This window comes from Micropterus dolomieu, linkage group LG19 (genome assembly GCF_021292245.1).
Source record: "Micropterus dolomieu isolate WLL.071019.BEF.003 ecotype Adirondacks linkage group LG19, ASM2129224v1, whole genome shotgun sequence".
Taxonomy (NCBI): domain Eukaryota; kingdom Metazoa; phylum Chordata; class Actinopteri; order Centrarchiformes; family Centrarchidae; genus Micropterus; species Micropterus dolomieu.
This window is the reverse complement of record NC_060168.1, coordinates 34,426,330-34,434,282: the sequence shown is the minus strand read 5'-3', so window position 1 is coordinate 34,434,282 and position 7,953 is coordinate 34,426,330. Positions and strand designations below refer to the sequence as shown.

General features: G+C 45.4%; 1 long non-coding RNA gene across 1 annotated transcript; it reads right to left on the bottom strand.

The window, feature by feature from the left end:
• Window positions 1-2,449: 2,449 nt before the first annotated feature.
• On the bottom strand, window positions 2,450-6,663 carry LOC123957612. The gene is made up of 3 exons (XR_006821834.1): window positions 6,508-6,663; window positions 6,345-6,424; window positions 2,450-5,778 (listed from the first exon to the last, which is right to left on the bottom strand). It is a non-coding gene; the product is annotated as an uncharacterized LOC123957612 (long non-coding RNA).
• Between the last annotated feature and the right edge of the window lie 1,290 nt (window positions 6,664-7,953).

The window sequence follows — 7,953 nt, the reverse complement described above, 5'->3', positions numbered from 1 at the left end:
GTGTGTGTGTGTGTGTGTGTGATGCTGCAGCCTTGCAAAGTGAAGTTTCTCTCATAAATGTGTGACTATAATGTCAGAGAATATCCGAGTTCTTTCCTGGTAGATTAATCCTGTCTCGGATTATTCCCCCTCTCCGCCGGCTCCTGTTTGTGCAGCTGGACCTTTACAGCTTCACCGTATTACACATAAAATACATGAGCTACAGTCAGAACACTGGGAAGACGATCAGGCCAACAAGCCTCCCGCCGCGGTGTTAGATTTAGCCGTTAACGTGTCCTCACACACTATCGACCTGCGTCCCTCTGGGGAAAACACGGAGCGTGCGCCGTTGTGGAAAAACTGCCCCTTTTACGCGAACGCGCACCGACTCGACTAAGCAACATCTGATCCACCGCCAGTGTAGCGGTCAGTTTGGTCACCCTGAGTTACTCTGAGCAGGTTGGACTCCCTTCGCAGTTTTTGTATGAGGTAAACTTCACAACTCCTTCATTCATTTGGACTGTAAAAGTCTCTCAGCACACAACCATTGATTCAAAATAAGTTTCTCATGAAACCAAAACACAACATAATGATTTCATTTCAGTCGTTTTAAAAAACAAACAATACAAGATACATGTTTTAAAACACCTTAGAAAGTAGTAGCCTATGTTACAGTACTGCAAAAGACAGAGTACACAGTTTTCACATTAGCCAACATTTACAGAGTTTATCATTTCCATATTATCTATCCTGAATTCATGCAGCGGTCAAAGAAGAGGCATCCTACAAGAAACAGCCTGTACTGTATTTTACAGAGCTGCAACATAAAGGTTTGATTAATCAAATGCTTCAACAGTGACGATGGATGTGATCATGTAGAGTATTTGTGTTGTACATACTGTAATCGCTGCAGTCTGATCGAGCACTAAGCTGCCAACACTCAGTTTGCAGGTGACATAGGCGTCGGGGAGGGGCCTCTGCACATATCAGGCAAAATAAACAACAACATATGCATGAATATTAATCAGATGTTTCAGAGAGGAACAATGAGCAGAGCGACAGTGAAAGGTATTTTAATAATGGAGAAGAAAATCTTATACAGAGTGATGCAGGTACTTTGTGTGAACATGAAGTATTTCAATGTGAAACGTGTCTTTCTGCACGTGTTTGATGTACTCAGTCAGTCAGATGCACAATATTAGGTTCACAGGATATATGAGCCCCCCCCCGGAAGATTTTGATCATTAAACACTTAATTTCCTTCATTCGAGAGAAATTTTCTGAACCAATATATGGTGAAAATGTTCCGGGGGAAAAAAAAAATTCAGGTGGTGTTCAAAATGTAAAAAAACGTAATATAATGCAGTAACCGATAACTTGTTTGTTCGCTTAAGTTACTTTTCTTTGACCAATTTGTTTCTTCTATATTTTAAACTGCATTACGTGTTTTCTTATTGTGCAAATGAACTTGATTTGTTGGTTAACATTTTTCTTTTTTGATAAATGTTTTATTGAATTTTCCAAGGGAACAGACAAAGAAGAAGAATGGACAGCATCACGTCATGAATAAGCACAGACAAGATATTCTAAAATGTGGAGTAAAATAAAAACAAGAATGAAGACAGTGGGAGCGCAAAGGGAAACAGCCTTAAACAGTCTTCCCTCTAGGGGCCACCAGGAGGGTTCCACACCTTTTTCTGTGAGTGGGATGTAGTCGAGAAAGGGCTGCCACAGCCTGTCAGAGGGGCTTTCGTTGCCCTTCAAGACGGCATTCAGTCGCTCCCTTTGCCACTGGTGCGCAGGAGGCGGCCTAGACTAGATCCACTGAAAAAAAACAGGCCGGGCTCCTTGTTCATATTGTTGTTCAAAATCTTGCCAAGTTCTCTTGCTACCCCGTCGCAAAAATGTAGAGATGAGGGGACACTTCCAGCGAAAGTAGGAGCCAATGTCCGTTTTGCATTCGATACATAGGGGAGAGATTTTTGGGTCAACAATGTTGAGAAGTTGGGGCACTGAAGCCTGTGAAGTGAGTCCAGTACAAAGAAAAACCTTCCCTACCGAGTCCAGGGCGTCAGACCATCTCTCCTCCCCAAACCTAAGTCCTAGGTTGGTTAACATTTCTGCTCGTAGCCTATTTTATATAAGTGGTGGGGACACGTCACCTACACTGTCAGACTAATGTAACGTACAAGTACAAAGTACCATCACGTTGAAATACTCGCCAGACACCATTCTGCCCGACAAGTACTTTTATACATTTAGCTGTTGATACTTTTCTTTTGCTTATGTGAATGGCAGGACTTTAACTTGCACCAGAGTATTTTACAGAGCAGTACTGATACTTTTACTCAAGTAAATATGTATACTTCTTCCACCTGAAGTTAACCTGCAAAACTCCCTGATTTTAAAACATCCACACCAACAAATACACTCAATGAAAAACACGTTAATAAGAAGCTGCAGCGTCGTCTTCAGTTTCCATTTGGCCTTTTTATTCATCAAAACAAACGTTGACTGCATGTCCACACACACATCGGCCTCCGTCATCACAGTATTTCATTTCGAAGCTGGACCCTGGCGCGGCGCGTCGGCAGGTCCACCTCTCTACATAGTGTGCACATCAGAAACAGGCCGGGCCAACAGTTTAGGGTTTAGTTCAAACACAATGTCAACAAAAAAAAAACAAGTACAGCGTTACAGAGTCGTGTAAAGTTTCACCAGCAGGTACAGTGTTCAGTCTACAGTCTGTTAGCGAGGCAGCTTCAGGGAGAAGAACAGAATCTGAGACTAAAAAGGAAAACAGGAGGGAGGGAGGGCGAGCGAGACGTTCACTCTGTCCTGAAGCGTCGTGTTCTTACTCTTCAGCTTTAGAGCGACGGCACAGGAGGAAAATAAAGACTAAAAAACACAAACAAAGCAGCCTGAACCCGACTTCACTCCAAGAGCAAAAATAAGGTTAAAAGGTCACCTGACATGGAGGCAGGCACCCCCAGTTCGCCTCGAGGCCCCGAAATCTGAACCCACAAACAGACTCTTTAAAACTCATCACGTGGCGGCCAATCACGGCAAAGCTCGCTCATGATAGGTGAGAAGAGCCACCTGTATTTAAAACAGACTTTTTGACAGACGACGTATTTTCAGCTGTTTAAACGTTCTGGAAAACTGAAGTTTGGTACAGCGAGGACAAAAAGACAAACACGTAACAGTCACTTCGAGGAGAACAAGACGGGACGAATGTTTCAACACCGACTTCTTAAAAAGGCGATGAACTCTCGTACTGTACAGCGGCGCTCGTCTCTTCAGCGTCAACAATCCCATTTCATGACGAACACAACAATGAGGACACCGAACCCACGGTCGCATCTTCACAGACCAAGTTTGTGGGATTATTTCTCATCATCACGACTTCCTTGCGTGAGTTTTACCACGAGTGGACAGGAAATATGGCGTGCAAAGTCCTGACGGCGGCGCTAGAAGGAAGCTCAGGGTGTCGCCAACATCGCTGAGGTACCTCTGGGTCGACAGCTGGACGAACGGACAAACGAAACACAACACTGCTTTCAGGCGTGACTGGCGGCCATTTCTCAGCCTGTACCTGAGGTCATGTGACCCGCAGCCGCCCCCAACAGGAAGTGGCCAGGCAGCAGCAGACGACTCCGCCAAAACTAATTTAAAGTTAAATACATTTAATAAACTTTGTCTTTCACCGTCATCTCACGGGCTTCATCAGAGGATTAAAGTTGGCTCAGCTGATCTCTCGTCACAGATTTAAACGCCACGAGATGCAGCTGGAAGCTCTGGAGTTTAGTCGACAGACTTCGAGTTGAGTTTTTGTCGAAAATGATATTTTTTCCAAAGTCACGAATGAATTTCACACAAGTGCCGTCTCTTAAAAACATGGGGCGAAACTCTGACATTCAGGATCCATTTACAGCAGGAGGAGGAGGAGGGCGGCGTCTGATTGGTGGAGGTTTTGGCGGCGCCGCAGGTGGACAGGTGTGAGTTTAAGCGCCTGAGTTTTTCCCGTAGTGCCTTTTTCTTTTCATATGGGGTTTGATGAAAGAGGGACCGAGTGTCTGTCCACCTGCCGACGCGACACGTCTGAAGTCCGAACGAAGGCGACAGCAGCTTGTTTTATCGAGCGAAGGAACGTGAACGGGAAGGAACAAGAACACAGTTTGCTTATCAAAACATAATTCTGCCTGGGAGACTGAACTCAGGGACATAAGGAGCTAACGAGCCGCCGTCGCGTTTGTTCGGACCGACCTCACGAAGAAAATATAATGGGACTACAGGAGAGTGAAAACCTCGTATCTCAAAGTGTCACGAGCCTGTCTCAACAACTGGAGATACAAGCTTTTCGTGCTGAGGGGTACGTGGGTTTAAACTGGACTTTGGAGTCTGCTGCTGCCAGAAACCAGGTAACAAACACCTGTCGCTCACCTGTACCGCTCAGGCTCCGCGGTCCGACCCGGCTGACCTCTGACCCCCCCCCGCCGCCTTCAGGACAGTAAAACATGAGCGCTGCGTGTTCGTGGTGGTGCGAACGTGAAGCTTCAGAACAAAAAACACTTAAAATGACAAAGAATTAGATGAAAAAGGAAGAAACGGTGGCAGCTGGAGTGTTCCCACTTAATTGTCTCTACTCGTCGCCTGCTGCGCCACACCTTTACCTTGTGGGCTACTCTACGACGCTAGCTGGCTGAAGGCTAATGAATCAGCTGTTAGTAGGTGAATTAGCTTTTTAGCAGGCTAATGTTTGCTAGTTGTTGATAAGTAGATTGCATTATTTGCAGGCTTGTTAGCAGCCCTCGCTGTTAGGCTAATTAGACTGTTTGTAGGTTTAAGTATGATGATAGTACTGATGCTACTTTAAAAACACTGTAGTACAAGTAGCCAAATGTACTACCTAGTTGCTCTGGAGCTAATTAGCAAGCTAAAACACTTTTGGTAGATTCATTCAACCACCATTTTATAGGATAATTTTACAAACTCCCTAATGACTCAGCTTTGTTGGCTAATTAGCAGCTAACTGGCAAGACTTTTGGTTGGTGACTTCCAGACTACTGTTAGCTTAATAAGCACCCTGATAGTTGGCTAATTAGCAGACAGTAGGTAGCCCGAGCAGGAAGATGGCGACATCAGACTGTTGCTAGCCAAACTCTGCCTGTCACTAGGCTAATAAGTTGTTTTTTTTGATGGTTATCCTGCCTCATTAGCATCCTGTTGGTTTGTTATTAGCTAAGTCTGTTAGCCGCCCAAACAGGATCATGCTACGTCAGATTGTGAAAGCAACATGCGTGTCTGTCAGGAGGCTAATTAGCGAGCTGCTGTGGGCCAATTAGCAGGCTGTTGGTAGGGGGGCGGGGCACTTGCTAGCTCAGGGTGGCGGTGGGCTGTGAATCGGACGGGACGCGTAGATCCCGTGGGTTCGAGTCTGCTCAGGTGTTGTTAAGGAATGATGCAGGAAGGTTTTTTAGATAATCTCTTTCAAAAAACAAAAATCCTTTAATCACACTAAGTCAGTCCGGTTCATACTGGAATCATCTTCATCAGGCGTCCATATCGGAGGGCTTGATTGGTTTCCTGTCGGCTTCGCTGCTTCCACGGGTTCCATTTAGGCGTCGTCGCCTCGGAGCAGAGGAGGAGGACGTGAGGAGGAGAAGGGAGGAGTTTTAGGGAACGAGAGGAGGGGGAGGGAAGGAGGGAGGGGTCGAGGTCAGGGCTGTGGATTCAGAGATTTCAGTCCCTTCTGACCCGGTTCCTGGGGGATCTCCGCAGAACGTCGTCCTCCAGCTTCTACAGGGGGACAGAACAGAGGAGAGGTTCACAGACAACACGAGACCACAGCGCTCTCATCCAAAGCCCGTTCCCCAAAACAGAGGAACACGAGTGACGCAGAACTCGACATTCACAGTCACTTCAATTAGACGTGACTTCGGCCAAATGAACACGCGTTCTTAATGCTGGCACATCGTGGTTATGATTTCATCTCCTCGCAAATCTAAATCTACCAGCTTAAAATCCAACTTTTTGCATCCTTTTTTTCAACCTTCACTCTAAAAAGCAGGTTTCCACAATCATACAGAACATGTGACGGTTGCGTGTGTTTACTTTTGGAGGGGAGCCTAGGTGTTGAAAAATCACTGTGGTTTGCTGTCATTTTAGACTGGAAGCACAAAAACAATGAGTCAGTGCAGCTGATCAATACCTCAGCGCTGTTTGTTTACATTTGCCATTCTGCGATGTAGATATCAGAAAATATCCTTACTGATATCTTGACTCTAACTGATCACCCGGGCTGCTGGTAAATTATACTGAACGCAGCATTGTCAGACCGCACTCATCTAAAATCATCTCCTCACCTCGCCATCATCCGTCGCCTCCTTCTCCGCTTCCTCTTTTTCTGCAGGACTTTCTACTCCATCGCTCTTCTCTTCTGCAGCTGAAAGGGAAGAACAACAGTCAGACCAACAGAGTCAGAAAGAAGGAGACCGCAGAGACGGGAAATAAAGAGGCGGTAACAACCTGGACTGCTCTTCTCTGCCTCTACAGCCTCCTCTTCCTCCTCCTCTTCCACCTCCCTCCTCCTCCTCCTCCTTCACGTCGGGCTGAGCTTCGTCGGTCTTCTTGTACTCTGCTGCCGGCGTCGCTGGGCTCTTCTTCTGCAGGACAAACAGGAAAACAGTTTAGTTTGAAAACCTCTCCAGACCTTTTCAACGCCACGTACACAACTATAAAAGTTAAAAAAACTTCTCCCCCCCGAAGAGCTGATATCTGAAAGACACGAGACTCAGTAAACATCACATCACTTTTATAAGTTGAACAGACGCCAGTACAGGGGCAGCCGGGCTGTGGTCGAAATCGCTGACTGAAATTTTCCTCTCTCGCCGTTTTAAGTCCAAAATCGGCCTATTTTGTTGCGCCAAGTCTCAGAGGGCGCCATCTTGATTATTGTGCAATACCTGCGAGCTGCCTTATTGGCCTTTTTGTGGCCGTGGGACGTTCCCTTCTCACTCTACAGGCCTGTAAAGCAGGGGGGGCTTTCGGTGACAGGAATGTTGATGAATACTCTTGTTTTTATCAATATTTCAATGTTTTGTTATTTGGAACGCGGTTGTATGGACAGAAAAAGTGTTTAAGATATCTTACAATAAAAGTGAACATTTTAACAGTAAATCTTGCCAAAACATTCGCCTGGTATATTCTGAAAACGTATGATAACGTGTATTTTAGTTTATTTTCATCACAGTGAAGGTTACAGTTGGATTCCAGGTGTACTAGAAGATATTCAGGTGCATTAAAAGATCCCTTATGATGGTTTTGATGGTTTATTGCATTGAAATATAGTTGGGTTTTTTTTCTTTTACCAGGCGAGGTTAAAAACATCAGATTTTTCTTTACTGAATCTCCATGTAGTCTGTAATGGTAAAATAAATGTGTTAATGTACAAAGGATTTATGTTCCTCAGCTGCTGACCTTTCAAAGGAGACCAGAATGATGCATCTGGGTCTGACGGTTGGGAAGTTATTCCTGATTCATTTTGGATTTGTTATTTTAGGCCTTGTTTTTTCTGGAAATAGGTGCCAGTGCCCAATTAATCAGCATCTGAGGTTTGAAGTTGATCGGATTAATTCTCCAGGAAGATTTCGTTGAAGTATGTAACCTGTGAATCGCCAAAAATTACCGACTTCCTGTTGAGTTTAGGGCATCGCTCCCAGAGGCTTTTTTGTGGGTCTGGACACGAAACACCGGCTCCCTTTGCTAAGCCACGCCCCAAATACCCAGCTGGCCAATCACAGCGCAGTATAGAACCCTCTCTGAGCGCCCACACTTTCACGGCTGCGCTCCATCGACTCTAATGCAACAGGAGGTCTCTGCTGCCGTATTTTTCTCAGATCTGGTCAAACGCTGTTCCTGCAGCATCTTGTAATATTTACAGCAGCTACCCAGAGAGGCTGAAAGGAGAAGGAC